This window comes from Dendropsophus ebraccatus, chromosome 10 (assembly GCF_027789765.1).
Source record: "Dendropsophus ebraccatus isolate aDenEbr1 chromosome 10, aDenEbr1.pat, whole genome shotgun sequence".
NCBI classification, from domain to species: Eukaryota; Metazoa; Chordata; class Amphibia; order Anura; family Hylidae; genus Dendropsophus; species Dendropsophus ebraccatus.
This window is the reverse complement of record NC_091463.1, coordinates 34,700,791-34,720,406: the sequence shown is the minus strand read 5'-3', so window position 1 is coordinate 34,720,406 and position 19,616 is coordinate 34,700,791.

Genomic DNA, 19,616 nt, shown 5'->3' with positions numbered 1-19,616 from the left:
GCTGAACTTGGATAAAGCTCTAAGGTTGTCTGGAAAACATGGATACAACCAATGACTAGACCCATGTTTTCCACCTAGCCTTAGGGCTTTATCAAATTTCAGCAGCCACCGCTAATCAAATGCCGAAAGTTCGGGATCGGATGGACTCGAGCATGCTCGCGGTTCGCTCATCTCTAGTGCTAGGACGTCAGCGGTGTATTTACAACACTGGGCCATTTTATTATAATAGGGGCTCTTTCTCTCCACTGCACTCTGTACTTTAAGAATTGCAAAAAATGCCAACGGGGCAAGCGTGAGACTTTTCATTCTGGTATGCTTTATAAGATTGTAAAATAGGGAGAGCTACAAGAAAAGTACCATCAGCATTAGTTGATAGAGACTGATGAGGGGGACCTGTCAGCATTGCAGTCCCAAGTAAACCACGCACTATACTCCTGTACATGATAGATCTGCGTGGGATTAAAGGCGGCAGGCTAATTAAGCTCTGAAGGGGCACTGACCTAGTTTATGATGTTATATGCTTTTAAGATGATTCTTGTATTGGGAATGCTCTGTATTTATTGGCACATAATTGACTTTTATAACAGGGCCACCCTGAATGACTCCCTGGCAAAGAAGCCTCTTCCATAACCATACATATTGTGATATCGCTCTGTCTGGATCTGTGCGGCTGTCAGTAGGTAGATTATGCAATAAGAAAGTGGAATGGTTAACCTTACTCACTTGTCAGTGTAACATGTGCATTGTGTATGGACAATAGAGTAGTAACCTCCTCTCTGTTTTCCTCTGTCTCCTTTTATAGCTGTTTTTCTCTGGACTGCCCTGGGTCACACTGTGACAGCTCTTACTCTGCTCCATATAATTAAAAAAAAAGGCCGCCAAAAACCGTGCAGCAGAGATCGGGTGGGGCATCTGCATCTTCTCCTAAACTGCGACCAAAATCAACTAAAATTAATAAATATCTTAAGTCTCCAGTAGGAGGTGCTAAGACTCGTACTAATTGGTTGCCCACATCACCCTTAGCATCCTCTAAGACCTCAGAATCACGCTATGAGATTCTACGCGAGGAGGGGATGGAGAAGGAGAATGGGGCAGAGAATAATCCTGACGCAACTCTGGACAGTATCTTATCTGAAATTAAAAACTGTGGCAAAGCAATTACCGATCTAACTCAAAATGTTGGCTCCCTTTCGGCTAAAATCGGTCTGATAAGGGATGATATAAGTAAGATGCAAGATAAAGTCCATGATATGGAGAGGATCATCCCCCCCTTGGAGACAGAGACAAAGGAGCTCAGGAATCAAGTTAAGGACCAGGCAACAATGATAAAAGAGGTCCAAGAGAAATTGATGGAGAAGGAGGACAGATCGAGGAGATCTAATGTTTGAATAGTAGGGCTGCCGGAAGGAGTGGAGAAGGACGACCATATAAAGTTCTGTAGTAATTTGCTGACAGATTTGTGCTCAGGAGACCGGGACTTAATCTTGAGGCCAGGCAAGGCGATACAATAGAGTATAATGGAGCGAAAGTTTCTTTTTTTCCAGATCTCTCTAGAGGGACCCAGAAGAAGAGATTGTTATTTAGAGAAATAAAGAAAAAACTGCATCAGGCACAGATTTCTTTTTCTCATATTCCCTGCCAAGCTCAGGATAGTCTACAAGGACAAGTGCACTTTTTCGCTTCCCCTCAGGATGTTGAGAACTGTCTGGAGAAGGAGGGATTGTAAATTAGATATGAGAATTTTTGTATTGTGTGTGTGTGGGGGAGGGTTGGGGGGTAGGAGTAACGGCCATGGTGAGAGACTGCCGGTCAGTAGGTGAGTGAAGGCGGTCAGTAGGGGGTGGGGGAAGGGGTTCTTTTCTCTTTCCTTTCTTTTCTTTTTTTTTTTTTTTCATTTTTTTTCTCTTTTTTACTCCTTAGAGGATGGTTAGTTGTAAAAAATTTTGTTGGAATGTGAGGGGAATGGGGGAGGGGTCTAAGAGCTATAGCTATAGCTATAAGCTATATTTGATAGGATTAATTTGCATTTATCAGCGATAGTCTGCCTACTTGAAACTCATGGTACCCAGGGGAACTTGTATAAAATCTGGCGGGGATGGAGTTTCACTTCACCTTCACCAGCTTTTCGTCTGGAGTATCTATCTATATACATAAGAGCATTGTGTTCAGTGTTATTAGTAAAAGGATTGACAGTAGAGGTAGATTTATTTTTTTACATTGTAAGCTGTTTAATACAGAAATGATCTTTGCGTGTCTCTACATCCCTCCCCCATTCACCCTGCATGTTTTGGTTGAATTAATTGAGTTTGTTAATGAAAGGGACTTCCTGCCTTTGGTTATATGTGGGGACTTCAATTGTGTGGTAGACCCACTCTTGGATAGAAGAGGGAAGTCCCAGAGGTCTGGTCAACATACCCTTTTAGCTAAAATGGTAGAAGAAGTGGGGTGGTTGGATGTATGGAGGAATTTATATGGGGAGGTGTTCTTCTGTTTTAGCAGTTCCCACGAATCTATTTCCCGTATAGACCTCGCCTTTTGCAACAATATATCACTTAATTGGGTACATAAATTGGTGTATGAGGCCAGGTCTATATCGGATCACTCACTCATGGTTCTGTCCTTGAATGGCCTCTGGATGCAACCAGGCCCCAGGAGGGCATTCAAGTTTAATCCCCAATGGCTTAACATAATTGACAATAAGGAGCGAATGAAAGAGGAATTAAAAACTTTTTGGGAGATTAACCAGGGCTCAGCCAAAACTCAAATAGTTTGGGACTCCATGAAGGCGTTTCTGAGGGGACTTTTATTCCGGGAGGTTAAAAATAGGAAAATGTCCTTTAGGAAAAAAGAGGTTAAGTTACAGGAAAAGGTTTTGGAAGCCGAAGGGAAGTTTAGTAGGGATCCCTCAAGTCAACACAGAGTGGATCTCGAAAAGGTCAAGGAAGAAAAAAGCCCATTAAAATTTTTTTTTTAGAGGTCAAACTCAATTCTTGGAATCTGGTAGACCGGGTAGATGGTTAGCACGCAATATCACCCCTCAGGAGAATAAAACTTATATATCTTGCCTGTATGACAAGCAGGGGGAGTTAACAGGGGACAGGTATAGGGTTAAATCTATTATTTATGATTTCTATAGTAATCTCTATGCTTCCAATAGTAAGATAACAGCCGAAGAGGTGGACAGTTTTCTTCAGCAATTTTCTTTCCCAAAACGGGATCCCTCGCTGAGATTGGAGCTTAATAAACCGATCTCCTTGAACGATCTAAAACAGGCATTAGGTTCCTGCTCTGGGTAGACTGCTCCCAGAAAGGATGGTCTCCCTTTTAGGGTATATCAGGAATTCTCAGATATTCCTCTCCCTGCGTTCTCTTACACGTTCAATGAATCCTGTCTGGACGGACTGCTCCCTAGCTCCATGAGGGAGACAGGTATAGTTTTAATTGAAAAAAAAAATTAAGAGCCTAACAGAATAGAATCCTTCAGACCAATTTCGTTGCTTAACACCGACTATAAGATCTTGGACAAGGTCCTGGCGTTGCGACTAGCTAAAGTTGCTCCAGTCCTAATTAAGAAACAGCAGACGGGTTTTGTCCCCGGTAGACTTATTTTTAACAACTTGGCCTGGGTCTTTGCCAACCTCCAACTGGGGGAGGGGGCCCTCCATTCCATCATGTCTTTGGATGCCATAAAGGCCTTTGACATGGTGGAATGGGGTGTTTTAAGAGCATTTGAGTTGGGGGAGGACTTTATTTCCTGGACAATGTTACTATATGGTCAGCCAAGGGCAAGGGTTGTGTATAATTATGTAACTACAGAGTGGTTCAATCTTTCCGGCAGGGGTTCCCTCTCTCACCCTTGTTATATGCTGAAGAGACAGAGGTATTTGGTCTGCAGGGTCCTAAGGAAAAACTGCTTCTGTACGCAGACAATATCTTGTTATTTTTGAGGGATGAGGAGCAGGCCGTCCATAAAGTTATAAATTTAGTTTCTGAATTTGGAGCGGTGGCGGGGTTGCAGGTTAATTGGGGGAAATCGGTGTTACTTCCTATAAATACTGACGCATCTAATTTTGGGGTGATGTTACTGTAGTCAAGGAGGGGGAGCCCTTGGAGTATCTGGGCATTAAAATATCTGGGAGAGTGGAAAGTTATATGGAGTTGAACTTGCACCCTCTTTATGCAAAGTTTAGAAGGAAAATAGAGTTTTGGAATAGACTTCCTATCTCAATGGCAGATAGGATGGGGATAATTAAAATGACTAAAACACATTCCAGGTCGGCACAGTGGGTGGTGCACGTCGATGAGAACAAGTCCCTCGTAGTATAGCATATAATTCTTGGCACTCACCAATTCAGTTTATGTGATTTTTATTGTATCAATCCATGAAACAAAAAAGTTACAGGACGCGTTTCGGCTAATACGCCTTTATCAACTGTCTAACATAGTATGTCCTGACTAATTATTTAAAGGATAAACAACATGCGTCATCACGTTTTCAATCAAATGATGCATTACCGTAAATCACATAGTACACAGGTAACTCAACCAAATATAATGAAATAAACACGCATTTTCCATCAGCCGAGTGTGGATGTGGTAAGTGTTTTGCAGAATCTTGTTGTGGATATTATCAGTGTCGGACTGGGGTACCTTGGGCCCACCAGGGAAATTGATTCTTGGGGCCCACCCAACATATAAAGACATAATCAGCACCAAACCTTTCACGTTCGTACAGCGATTTTGCATAGAGCTGTGTATGTGAGCAGCAATACTAGTGCACTGCCAGTCACTTATACAGTTGTTACTGATTGATGCAGTTGTGGTAAAACTGCACCATTTAGGTAGAAACTTAAAGAGAACCTGTCACCTCCCGTGCCAGGTCAGAGCCCGGCCGACCCCCGCTAGAGCCCCTTATAGTCACCTCATTCCCGAAGTCCCGCTTCTTCAGCCGGTGCGGGGACGGAGATATCACCGTGGGAAGCCTGGTGAGCGCGGCTGAGATGAGTCCGACGCTCATAGAGAATGAATGGAGCCGTCATTCTCATCTCAGCAGCGCGCGCTCCGGGCTTCCCACGGTGATATCTCCGTCCCCGCACCGGCTGAAGAAGCGGGACTTCGGGATTGAGGTGACTTTAAGGGGCTCTAGCGGGGGTCGGCCGGGCTCTGACCCGGCACGGGAGGTGACAGGTCCTCTTTATTATTGCTGCAAAAACACATGAAAAATGTCATGTGTGAACACAGACTTAGAAACATAAACGATGAAGGAGAAAATGTCCATCTAGTCTATTCTTATATTACAATCTCCAGCAGAGGAGACCAATAATGGTTTATTCTAGCCTCACCACAAGGTGTTGGGCTAGAATAAGACTTTTAAGGACCTTCATGAAAGGCATATCAGTGGTCATTAAAGCGTTAAAGGGGTACTCAGGTAAATAAATTTTTTTTTTCAAATCTGTCAGAAGTTACAGATCAGTAAATTACTTTGTCTTCCAGTACTTATCAGCTGCTGTATGTCCTGCAGGAAGTGGTGTATTCTCTCCAGTCTGACACAGTGCTCTCTGCTGCCACCTCTGTCCATGTCAGGAACTGTCCAGAGCAGTAGCAAATCCCCATAGAAAACCTCTCCTGCTCTGGGCAGTTCCTGACATGGACAGAGGTGGCAGCAGAGAGCACTGTGTCAGACTGGAGAGAATACACCACTTCCTGCAAGACATACAGCAGCTGATAAGTATTGGAAGACTGGAGATTTTTAATTAGAAGTAATTTACAAATTCCTATAACTTCCTCACACCAGTTAATTTGAAAAAAAAATTTTCACCAGAATACCTCTTTTACCAGAATATCCCAGCCGGATGGTCTTCATCTCTGTTGAATTGTGATTCAGGCACACCCGTGTGCGCCCGCATCTGAATTCCCAGATGCACACAATGGAGCGTGCAGCCGGAGCATTATATTATGAGGGGGGGCATTATACTACCTGTGTCTGGAGGGGGGGCAGTCAGATGAGGGGGCATTATACTACCTGTGTCTGGAGGGGGGGTAGTCAGATGAGGGGGCATTATACTAACTGTGTCTGGAGGGGGGGCAGTCAGATGAGGGGGCATTATATTAACTGTGTCTGGAGGGGGGGCAGTCAGATGAGGGGGGCATTATACTAACTGTGTGTGGAGGGGGTGCAGTCAGATGAGGGGGCATTATACTACCTGTGTCTGGAGGGGGTGCAGTCAGATGAGGGGGCATTATACTACCTGTGTCTGGAGGGGGGGGCAGTCAGATGAGGGGGCATTATACTACCTGTGTCTGGAGGGGGGGCAGTCAGATGAGGGGGCATTATACTACCTGTGTCTGGAGGGGGGCAGTCAGATGAGGGGGGCATTATACTAACTGTGTCTGGAGGGGGTGCAGTCAGATGAGGGGGGCATTATACTACCCGTGTCTGGAGGGGGGGCAGTCAGATGAGTGGGCATTATACTACCTGTGTCTGGAGGGGGTGCAGTCAGATGAGGGGGGCATTATACTAACTGTGTCTGGAGGGGGGCAGTCAGATGAGGGGGGCATTATACTAACTGTGTCTGGAGGGGGTGCAGTCAGATGAGGGGGGCATTATACTACCCGTGTCTGGAGGGGGGGCAGTCAGATGAGGGGGCATTATACTACCTGTGTCTGGAGGGGGTGCAGTCAGATGAGGGGGCATTATACTACCTGTGTCTGGAGGGGGTGCAGTCAGATGAGGGGGCATTATACTACCTGTGTCTGGAGGGGGTGCAGTCAGATGAGGGGGCATTATACTACCTGTGTCTGGAGGGGGGCAGTCAGATGAGGGGGGCATTATACTACCTGTGTCTGGAGGGGTGCAGTCAGATGAGGGGGGCATTATACTACCCGTGTCTGGAGGGGTGCAGTCAGATGAGGGGGGCATTATACTACCTTTGTCTGGAGGGGTGCAGTCAGATGAGGGGGGCATTATACTAACTGTGTCTGGAGGGGTGCAGTCAGATGAGGGGGGGCATTATACTACCTGTGTCTGGAGGGGTGCAGTCAGATGAGGGGGGGCATTATACTACCCGTGTCTGGAGGGGGTGCAGTCAGATGAGGGGGGCATTATACTACCTGTGTCTGGAGGGGGTGCAGTCAGATGAGGGGGCATTATACTACCTGTGTCTGGAGGGGGTGCAGTCAGATGAGGGGGGCATTATACTACCTGTGTCTGGAGGGGGGGCAGTCAGATGAGGGGGCATTATACTACCTGTGTCTGGAGGGGTGCAGTCAGATGAGGGGGGGCATTATACTACCTGTGTCTGGAGGGGGGGCAGTCAGATGAGGGGGGCATTATACTACCTGTGTCTGGAGGGGGTGCAGTCAGATGAGGGGGCATTATACTACCCGTGTCTGGAGGGGGGGCAGTCAGATGAGGGGGCATTATACTACCTGTGTCTGGAGGGGTGCAGTCAGATGAGGGGGGGCATTATACTACCTGTGTCTGGAGGGGTGCAGTCAGATGAGGGGGGCATTATACTACCTGTGTCTGGAGGGGTGCAGTCAGATGAGGGGGCATTATACTAACTGTGTCTGGAGGGGGTGCAGTCAGATGAGGGGGGCATTATACTACCTGTGTCTGGAGGGGTGCAGTCAGATGAGGGGGGCATTATACTAACTGTGTCTGGAGGGGGTGCAGTCAGATGAGGGGGGCATTATACTACCTGTGTCTGGAGGGGTGCAGTCAGATGAGGGGGCATTATACTAACTGTGTCTGGAGGGGGTGCAGTCAGATGAGGGGGGCATTATACTACCTGTGTCTGGAGGGGTGCAGTCAGATGAGGGGGGCATTATACTACCTGTGTCTGGAGGGGTGCAGTCAGATGAGGGGGCATTATACTAACTGTGTTTGGAGGGGTGCAGTCAGATGAGGGGGCATTATACTACCTGTGTCTGGAGGGGGTGCAGTCAGATGAGGGGGCATTATACTACCCGTGTCTGGAGGGGGTGCAGTCAGATGAGGGGGGCATTATACTACCCGTGTCTGATGCTGCTGCTTATATCTTTATTTTTTGAGTTGGTGCAATAATTGAGAAGAAGTTTGCACTCTGGAGGTCCCAGTTGTGCAGGAGATCTGTGAGGCTTAGGCGCTGATCAGCTGATTCAGGATTCTCACATCAAAGATGATAGGAGTTGTAGTAGAAGTAACAGTAAGACTTTAATCAATGGATGACATTTTTTGTAGAAAACCCTCAATAGATCTGACAAAGAGGGTTCCCCTCAAAACGCCTCATCCATTGATGAAAGTCTTACTGTTATGTCTACTACTACTCCTATCATCCTACCATCACTCCTATAATACTGAATCAGCCGATCAGCCCCTAAGCCTCAGGGATCTCCTGCACAACTGGACCCCCAGGGTGCAAACTGTTTATCATCACATACAAATATATACACACAAAATGACATACTGCAGACATACACAAATATGCACCTTAAACACCTTACATATATACCTACATCTAATCATACTAACACACACACAAATAGACACAACACACCTTACATATATACCTACATCTAATCATACTAACACACACACACAAATAGACACACGACAGACACACAAACATATATACACAGATACAAAAGCATGCAGATTATATATATACAGTAAAATATCTATAGTACTACATTACATAATATACACTATATACATGATAGATGCGCACACACACACACACACACACACACACACATACACACACACACACGCATGCATAAACACATGACACAGATGTACAAACACACAGATTACAAAGACAGACAAATATACAGTTAACAAACTCACATGTTCAGCAGGGCAGGAAGCTCCATGGAGTCTCCATCTTTCCCTCCTCTTCTCCCAGCCAGGCCCGGCAGCCGGCAGCCTCTCCCCTTTCTCCTGTGCACCGACTGCACACATAGCAACAGGAGAGTCACATGACTGCAGAGGGGAGGGGGGATGGAGGGCCCTGCTGCTGCTGCTCTCCGCATCTTCCTCATGACAGGTAGAAAGAGAGCAGGGCCGAGGCTGTGAGCGGGGACACACTGAGTGCAGGGGGAGGGAGGGCCCATGATTAGTTTACATTAAGAACGGGCCCTGATGCCGCCTGTTCTTTTCAGCAGTGTGGGAACAAGCAGGGGCCCTTGCGCTCCCTACCAAATGGTAGGCCCCTCTCTGGCTCAGGGACAGGGCCCAGCAAGGAGAAAGGAGGGGGGAGGAGGCGGGGCCCACCGGGGAATCCCCCGGCTCCCCGGTGGCCCAGTCCGAGCCTGGATATTATCCTAAGTGGGATCGCTTCTCCCCTATTGTAATAACAATAATCAAAATCATATGTCCGCAGGGTAAGGAACCTTCCATCCCTCATGTCGGCGGATTCTAGATAACAAAGAGAAAATAGAGTTAGTTAAACAACACGTAGGATCTGATATTCACGATTCATGCCCTTTGGTTCTAATGTCTGAAGCGTGTGAATCCAAAAAGCTTCTCTTCTGATAAGCATTTTTTTCAGATCCCCCCTCTCTTAGGTAACTGAACTTGTTCTATTATTTGAAACCGCAGTTGTGAGATAGCATGTTTTTTTTCTTTGAAGTGGTATGGTACTAGCAATAACACATTGTTGCACCGAATGGTAGATTTATGTTTCTCAACTCTATCCCGGACAGTCTGCATTGTCTCGCCCACATATAGTAGCCCACAAGGGCATTTCAGTAGGTATATCACATTTTTAGATGTACACGTGTAGTAACCTTTTATATCATATGCTTTGCCTGTGTGTGGGTGAAAGAATTGGTTACCTTTTTGGACACTGTTGCATTGTGAACAATTAAGGCAAGGGAACGTACCATTCCGTCTACTCCATAAGTACATTTGTGATGTCTCTGTATCTGAAGTACATTCTGCCCTAACTAGACTGTTATGTAAAAGATCAGGTAGGTGTAGACGGCACTGTGCGGCAAATTGCTCCGGTGGGTGTATGTGTTGCTTGAAAAAGGTTTCATCGAGAAACTGAGACGTTGTATTGCACATTATGGGTGAATAAATCCACCACATTTTTTCACTAGTTCAGAGTGCTGCCTTCTTACCTTATTGTTTAGACTGTTACGTAGGTTGGGAGGTCTCTTGTTGCAAATAAGTGGAGGTTGTTGGAATTCTGGAATCTGTGGGTAAGCTTTACCCAGTATGTGCCAGTGTTTCTTCACAATCTTGAAAGTCAGGGGCTGGAACTGTCTAATAAATGGTATTCTCATGAGTGTCTTGTCCCTTTCTCCCGTTCTAGTGTCTGTGTTGTTTCTTGCCTCTTTTAGTAGATAATCCGGGTAACCCTGCTCCTTGAATCTCCTCTCCATTTAATCTAATCTGATTTTTAAAACTATTGGGTTGCTTACAATCCTTTGGACTCGTCTGAACTGGGACTTAGGAATTGCTCTCTTCATGCTAGGGGGATGTGAACTATTGAAATGTAAGAGACTATTCCGATCTGTCTTTTTTTTTTTGTACAAGTCTGTCACTAGTCTCCCATTGTCTGTAATCTTTACTACCGTGTCGAGGAAACTGACAGAGGATGCACTGAACGTCATGGGGAATTGCAAATCCCCCCATACAGAATTCAGGTAATCTAGGAATGATGTGAGGGTCTCTGGTGGCCCCTCCCATACGCAAAACACGTTGTCTATAAATCGATGCCATATTCTCGCATATTTAGGAAAATCAGGATGACTGTATATCTCTGTAGTTCTCTTCAAAGAACGCCATATAGGCATTTGCGTATGGGGGGCCACATTCGCCCCCATCGCCGATCCTCGTTTCTGTAAATAGTATTTCCCCTCAAACATAAAATGATTTCTGTATAGTACAATCTTCAGTAAATCCAACGATAGATTTTGTTGTTCCTGGGAAAAAGAACTAGTGCGCAGTAATGTTTTCACGGCGTTCATCCCCTCTATAGATGTGTATAAACTTACCACGTCTATAGTAGCAAGTAAAGTCATAGGAGTACACGTGTGGGAGGAAATAGCATGTAAGAAATAATGTAAGAAACCTACCTGTCTCTATGGAGGAAGCAAATATTAGTTTAATTAAAAAGAAAGGCCCATCTCATTACTCAACACTGACTATAAAATATTTGCAAAATTGTTGTCCATTTGGGAGGGTGATGGAGACCCTAGTAGCTGAAGATCAGAGTGGATTTATGCCCGGTAGGACTACTACCAACAACATAAAAAGAGCATATTTTAATACGCAAATGGAAAATGGGAGGTCCAGGGCCTTGGTGGCTCTAGACGCGACCAAGGCCTTTGACCACGTAGAATGGTCCTATTTATGGAAAGTGTTAGAAACATTTGGATTTGGAAGTTGCTATCTTAGTATGATCCAATTGTTGTATAGTTCCCCCCGAGCAGCAGTTGAAGAAGATGTAGGGACACGTTGGTCGCATAAATTTAGGTATTGGCAATTTAGAAAGGCGCATGAAGCATCACATAGTAGGGAATTGTTTAACCCCTTAGTGACCGCCATGCTGCCTTTTCACGGCGGCCACTAATGGGCTTTATTCCGATGCGTACGCCTTTTAACGGCGGGCGCATCGGAATAAATTACCGCCCGGCGGCGGCTGCAGGACGGGGGATCAGCGGTCAGTGTGACCGCTGACACCCTCCTGTAACTGCCCGGAGCGGAGGATTCTCCGCTCCGGGCAGTTTAACCCGTTAAATGCCACTGTCAAACCATGACAGCGGCATCTAACGGGTCCCGGTGGATCCCGGACGGCGCCGTGGGTCACTTACATGATCGCGATGTCCCGCGGCGCCGTCCGGGGTCCCGATGTCTCCATGGTGATTCCGGGGTCCTAATGAAGGTCCCCGGGGTCACCATGGAGATGCCTGATGCTGACAGGGGTGGCCGCGGCTATTGCCTGTCAGCATGAGGCATGATACAATACATTGCAGTACATCAGGTACTGCAATGTATTGTATCAGTGATCAAAGTATTTTACACTAGTGTACAGTAATGTACACTAGTGTAAAAGTAAAAAAAAGTGAAAAAAGTGTGAGCCAAACACAATACAGCCCCCCCCAGCCCCCCCCAATAATAAAGATGCATTACATTCCCCATACACTATAAAACATTACATAAAAGTGATCAAAAACACAAATCCTATACATATTTGGTATCGTTACGTCCGTAACAACCCAATCTATAAAACTATATCAATAATTATATCGCACGACACACGCTGTAAAAATAAAATAAAAAAAACAGTACTAGAATAGCTGTATTTTATCAATCCACTTTAGAAAATACGTCATAAAAGAGATCAAAAAGTCATATACATATAAAACTTGGTATCAATAGAAACTACAGATCTTCCCGCAAAAAATAAGCCCAAAACCAGCTCTGTCGCGCAAAAGATGAGAACGCTATGGATCTTACAATGCAGGGACAGTTTTTGTGGGTTTTGGCTAGGAAGATAGTTTCTATTGCGCCAAAGCGGTAATAGTTAAAAAAAACTATACAAATGTGGTATCGCCGTAACCGTAGCGACCCAGAGAATACATTTATTATGTTATTAGTGACCGCCGATACGGATTTTTACGGCGATCACTAATGGGCTCTATTCTGCTGCCATCAGCTCTTTATGGCGATGGTGCAGAATAGTGCAGCGGCGCCGGTAATGCCCGCAGCCCCCTCCTCTCAGCTATCGGAGGTAGCTGAGGGGTTGGGGGAGAGTGTGGGGTCAGTCCCGGCCAGTCCCCTCACCGGTGATCGCCGTTATTATCAGTATAAAGGCGGCTACCGGTAACGGGCATTGCCAGCGCAGCTGAACGCTTTCATCTCTTCTCACCGTGAATCCACAGTGAGAGGAGATGAAAACATGTCCCCCCATCCCCAGAATTAACCCTAGTGACCTGGCCACTGACCCTCCCCTCCCTGGGCGGCCATCTGATCCAAGATGGCCGCCGCCATCACTGTGAACAGACTCTGTTCACAGTGATGGATTCCTAAAAATGATCCAAGCTTCATTCTCTCCACCACCGGAGGTGGCGGAGAGCATGGGGCAATGATCGGTGACCACCCGGTGTGGTCCTAGTACAAGTGATCAGCGGTATATACTATATACCACTGATCGCTTGTTCCAAATGGTGCCGGCACTTTTTTACGCCTGTCACCAAAGTCAAGTGCCCTGGATTACCCGTAACCACCCTGGATTACTTGTAACCACCCCAGATTACCTGTAACCACCCCAGATTACCCATCACCACCCCAGATTACCCATCACCACCCCAGATTACCCGTTACCACCCCAGATTACCCGTAACCACCCCAGATTGCCCGTAAACACCCCAGATTGCCTGTAACCTCCCCAGATTGTCCGTATCCACCCCAGATTGCCCGTATCCACCCAAGACAGCCCATAACCATCCCAGATAGCCCATAACCATCCCAGACAGCCCATAACCAACCCAGACAGCCCATAACCATCCCAGACAGCCCATAACCACCCCAGATTGCCTGTCACCACCCCAGAATGCCCGTAATCTCCCCAGATTGCCCGTAATCTCCCCAGATTGCCCGTATCCCCCCCATAGCCCATAACCATTCCAGACAGCCCGTAACCACCCCAGATTGCCACAGACTGCCTGTAACTACCCCAAATTGCCTGTAACCACCACAGATTGCTCGCAACCACCCCAGATTTCCCGTCACCACCCCAGATTTTCCGTCACCACCCCAGATTGCCCGTTGCAACCCCAGATAGTCAGTGAACACCACCAGATTGCCCGTCACCACCCCAGATAGTCAGTGAACACCATCAGATTGCCCATCACCACCCCAGATAGCCAGTAACCACCCCTAGATAGCCAGTAAACACCCCAAGATTGCCCATAACCACCCCATACAGCCAGTAACCACCCCAGATTGCCCGTAACCACCCCAGATTGCCTGTGACCACCCCAGATTGCCTGTGACCACCCCAGATTGACCGTAACCACCCCAGATTGACCGTAACAACCCCAGATTGACCGTAACCACCCCAGATTGGCACAGACTGCTCGTAACCACCCCAGATTGCCCATAACCCCACCAGATTGCCTGCTGCCACCTCAGATAGCCAGTAAACACCCTGAGATTGTCTATTACCACCCCAGATAACCAGTAAACACCCACGTATTGCCTGTAACTAAAATGACACTCCTTCTCTTCTGAGCCCTGCTGTGTGCCCATACAGTGGTTTATGCCCACATATGGGGTACCATTGTACTCAGGAGAACCTCCGTTACAAGTTTTGGGGTGCTTTTTCTCCCTTGTTCCTAGTGAAATTGAGAAATTTCAAACTAAACAAACATGTTATTGAAAAAATAAATTTTTTTTCATTTTTACGGTCTAGTTTTGAATACTTTCCTCCAATACCTGTGGGGTCAAAATGCTCACCACACCCCAAGATAAATTCCTTGAGGGGTGTACTTTCCAAAATGGGGTGATTTTGGGGGGGAGGGTTCTATTCTGTAGACATTACAGGGGCACTGCAAACGCACCTGGCGCTCAGAAACTTCTTCAGGAAAATCATGCACTGAAAATGCTTGGCGCTCCCTTCCTTCTGTGGCCCGCTGTGTGCCCACACAGTGGTTTATGCCCACATATGGGGTATCATTCTACTCAGGAGTACCTGCGTTACATATATTGGGGTGAGTTTTCTCCCCTGTTTCTCGTGAAATTGAGAAATTTCAAACTAAACAAACATGTTATTGGAAAAATTCTATTTTTTCATTTTTACTGTCTTCTTTTGAATACTTTCCTCTAATACCTGTGGGGTCAAAATGGTCACCACACCCCAAGATGTATTCTTTGATGGGTGTACTTTCCAAAATGGGGTGACTTTTGTTGGGGTTCTATTCTGCTGACACTACAGGGGCTCTGCAAACGCACCTGGCGCTCAGAAATTTCTTCAGCAAAATCTGAACTGGAAATGCTAATTGGCGCTCCTTCCCTTCTGAGCCCCGCTGTGTGCCCACACAGTGGTTTATGCCCACATATGGGGTATCGTTCTACTCAGGAGTACCTGCGTTACATATATTGGGGTGAGTTTTCTCCCCTGTTCCTCGTGAAATTGAGAAGTTTCAAACTAAACAAACATATTATTGGAAAAATTCTATTTTTTCATTTTTACTGTCTTCTTTTGAATACTTTCCTCTAATACCTGTGGGGTCAAAATGGTCACCACACCCCAAGATGTATTCTTTGATGGGTGTACTTTCCAAAATGGGGTGACTTTTGGGGGGGTTCTATTCTCCTGACACTACAGGGGCTCTGCAAACGCACCTGGCGCTCAGAAATTTCTTCAGCAAAATCTGAACTGGAAATGCTAATAGGTGCTCCCTTCCTTCTGAGACCTGCTGTGTGCCCATACAGTGGTTTACGCCCTTATATAGGGTACCGTTCTACTCAGGAGAACCTGCATTACATAATTTGGGGTGCATTTTCTCTCATGTTTATTATGAAAATGAGATACTTTAATCTTAACAAATATATTATTGGAAAATTTCTATTTTCCATTTTTTTCCGGCCTAATTGTGAATACTTTCCTCCAGCCCCTGTAGGGTTAAAATGCTCATTATACCCCTAGATTAATTCTTTAAGGTGTCTAGTTTCCAAAATGGGGTCACTTATGGGGGTTTCCAGTATACAACCCTCCTAAATCAACTTAAAAAAAGAACTGGTCCCTAAAAAAATCAGTTTTGGAAATTTCATGAAAATTTGATAATTTGCTGATACATTTCTAAGCCCCGTAACACCCTAAAAAAGTGAAATATGTTTACGAAATGAAGCCAGAATAAAGAGGACATATTGATAATGTGACTTACTAACTAATTTTTGTCATGTGCCTTTTTTTTTTTTAGAAGCAAAGAATTTCAAAGTTCGTAAAGTGCAAAATTTTCAAATTTTTCATTATATTTTGATGTTTTTCACAAAAAACACACAAGACAGTGACCAAATTTTGCCACTAACATAAAGTACCATATGTTACGAAAAAACAATCTCAGAATCGCTAGCATACGTTAAAGCATCACTGAGCTATAAGCGCATAAAGTGAGACAGGTCAGATTTTGAAAAATGAGCCTGGTCATTAAGGCCCAAACAGGCTTGGTCCCTAAGGGGTTAAAGTCACTTATAATGAGGGTATACAAATTATCTTGGATGTTAGAGGCGTGAGGCACCTGATGTCTAAGATATATAAAATATTGTTATCACAGAAATATGATTTAATCACAAAAGGTCACAGAGCACAGTGGGAAAGGGACATTGGTCTGCTCACAGAGGAAAGTTGGCAAAATATTTTAAGTAGTGTTTTCAAAGTATCATTAAATCCCCAGCATAAACTGTCCCAATTTAAATAATAAATAATTAACAAAAAAAAAATAACAAATTCAGTTTTAACACTTTCAATTTTTTTTTTAACTTTGCGACACATTCCCTTTAAAAGGAAGTCACTGGTAATGGGGCGCTCTGGAAGTCACTGGTAAAGGGGTGCTCTTTTCAAGCACTATGTATTTCCCTGGAAATGCAAATCTAGTTATTTTTATAAATCACGTTCATGAGTGTTAAGCTTTGTGGTATACCATGTTATGTATCCTCTTGCTCTTCCTTGCAAGGGTATTATAATATATAATGATGTATGTAAACTTTAATGTATGTGAAATGTGTTATTTATCCCCTTGCTCTACTTGTTTCTTTTTAATGTAAATTGAATAAAAAAAATATAGAGAATTTAAGAGAGAAAAAGAGAAAAGAGAAAGAGGAAAAAAAAAAGGGGACCCATTTCGCTCTTAAAGGGACCCAGGTCGCTCTTAAAAGGACCCATTTTGCTCTTAAAGGGACATATTTCGCTCTTAAAGAGACCCAGGTTGCTCTTAAAGGGACCCATTTCGCTCTAAAGGGACCCATGTCGCTCTTAAAGGGACCCAGGTCACTCTTAAAGGGACCCAGGTCGCACTTAAAGGGACCCAGGTCGCTCTTAAAGGGACTCAGGTTGCTCTTAGAGGGACCAAGGTCGCTATTAAAGGGACCCAGGTCGCTCTTTAAGGGACCCAGGTCGCTCCTAAAGTGATCCAGGTTGTTCTTAAAGGGACCCAGGTCGCTCTTAAAGGGACCCATTTCGCTCTAAAAGGGACCCAGATTGCTCTTAAAGGGAATCAGGTCGCTCTTAAAGGGACCCAGATCGCTCTTAAAGGGACCCAGATTGCCCTTAAAGGGAACCAGGTTGCTCTTAAAGGGACCCAAGTCGCTCTTAAAGGGACCCAGATCGCTCTTAAAGGGACCCAGGTCGCTCTTAAAGGGACCAATTTCACTCCTAAATGGACCAATTTCACTCTTAAAGGAACCCATTTTGCTCTTTAAGGGACCAATTTCACTCTTAAAGGGACCTATTTTGCTCTTAACCCCTTAGTGACCGCCATGCTGCCTTTTCACGGCGGCCACTAATGGGCTTTATTCCGATGCGTACGCCTTTTAACGGCGGGCGCATCGGAATAAATTACCGCCCGGCGGCGGCTGCAGGACGGGGGATCAGCGGTCAGTGTGACCGCTGACACCCTCCTGTAACTGCCCGGAGCGGAGGATTCTCCGCTCCGGGCAGTTTAACCCGTTAAATGCCGCTGTCAAACCATGACAGCGGCATCTAACGGGTCCCGGTGGATCCCGGACGGCGCCGTGGTTCACTTACATGATCGCGATGTCCCGCGGCGCCGTCCGGGGTCCCGATGTCTCCATGGTGATTCCGGGGTCCTAATGAAGGTCCCCGGGGTCACCATGGAGATGCCTGATGCTGACAGGGGTGGCCGCGGCTATTGCCTGTCAGCATGAGGCATGATACAATACATTGCAGTACATCAGGTACTGCAATGTATTGTATCAGTGATCAAAGTATTTTACACTAGTGTACAGTAATGTACACTAGTGTAAAAGTAAAAAAAAATGAAAAAAAGTGTGCACCAAACACAACACAGCCCCCCCCCAGCCCCCCAATAATAAAGATGCATTACATTCCCCATACACTATAAAACATTACATAAAAGTGATCAAAAACACAAATCCTATACATATTTGGTATCGTTACGTCCGTAACAACCCAATCTATAAAACTATATCAATAATTATATTGCACGACACACGCTGTAAAAAAAAAATAAAAAAAACAGTACTAGAATAGCTGTATTTTATCAATCCACTTTAGAAAATACGTCATAAAAGAGATAAAAAAGTCATATACATATAAAACTTGGTATCAATAGAAACTACAGATCTTCCCGCAAAAAAACCCAGCTCTGTCGCGCAAAAGATGAGAACGCTATGGATCTTGCAATGCAGGGACAGTTTTTGTGGGTTTTGGCTAGGAAGATAGTTTCTATTGCGCCAAAGCGGTAATAGTTAAAAAAAAACTATACAAATGTGGTATCGCCGTAACCGTAGCGACCCAGAGAATACATGTGTTATGTTATTAGTGACCGCCGATACGGATTTTTACGGCGATCACTAATGGGCTCTATTCTTCTGCCATCAGCTCTTTATGGCGATGGTGCAGAATAGTGCAGCGGCGCCGGTAATGCCCGCAGCCTCCTCCTCTCAGCTATCGGAGGTCGCTGAGGGGTTGGGGGAGAGTGTGGGGTCAGTCCCGGCCAGTCCCCTCACCGGTGATCGCCGTTATTATCAGTATAAAGGCGGCTACCGGTAACGGGCATTGCCAGCGCAGCTGAACGCTTTCATCTCTTCTCACCGTGAATCCACAGTGAGAGGAGATGAAAACATGTCCCCCCATCCCCAGAATTAACCCTAGTGACCTGGCCACTGACCCTCCCCTCCCTGGGCGGCCATCTGATACAAGATGGCCGCCGTCATCACTGTGAACAGACTCTGTTCACAGTGATGGATTCCTAGAAATGATCAAAGCTTCATTCTTTCCACCACAGGAGGTGGCAGAGAGCATGGGGCAATGATCGGTGACCACCCGGTGTGGTCCTAGTACAAGTGATCAGCGGTATATACTATATACCACTGATCGCTTGTTCCAAATGGTGCCGACACTTTTTTACGCCTGTCACCAAAGTCAAGTGCCCTGGATTACCCGTAACCACCCTGGATTACTTGTAACCACCCCAGATTACCTGTAACCACCCCAGATTACCCGTCACCACCCCAGATTACCCGTCACCACCCCAGATTACCCGTAACCACCCCAGATTACCCGTAACCACCCCAGATTGCCCGTAACCACCCCAGATTGCCCGTAACCACCCCAGATTGCCCGTAACCACCCTAGATTGCCTGTAACCTCCCCAGATTGTCCGTATCCACCCCAGATTGCCCGTATCCACCCCAGACAGCCCATAACCATCCCAGACAGCCCATAACCATCCCAGACAGCCCATAACCATCCCAGACAGCCCATAACCATCCCAGACAGCCCATAACCACCCCAGATTGCCTGTCACCACCCCAGAATGCCCGTAATCTCCACAGATTGCCCGTAATCTCCCCAGATTGCCCGTATCCCCCCCCATAGCCCATAACCATTCCAGACAGCCCGTAACCACCCCAGATTGCC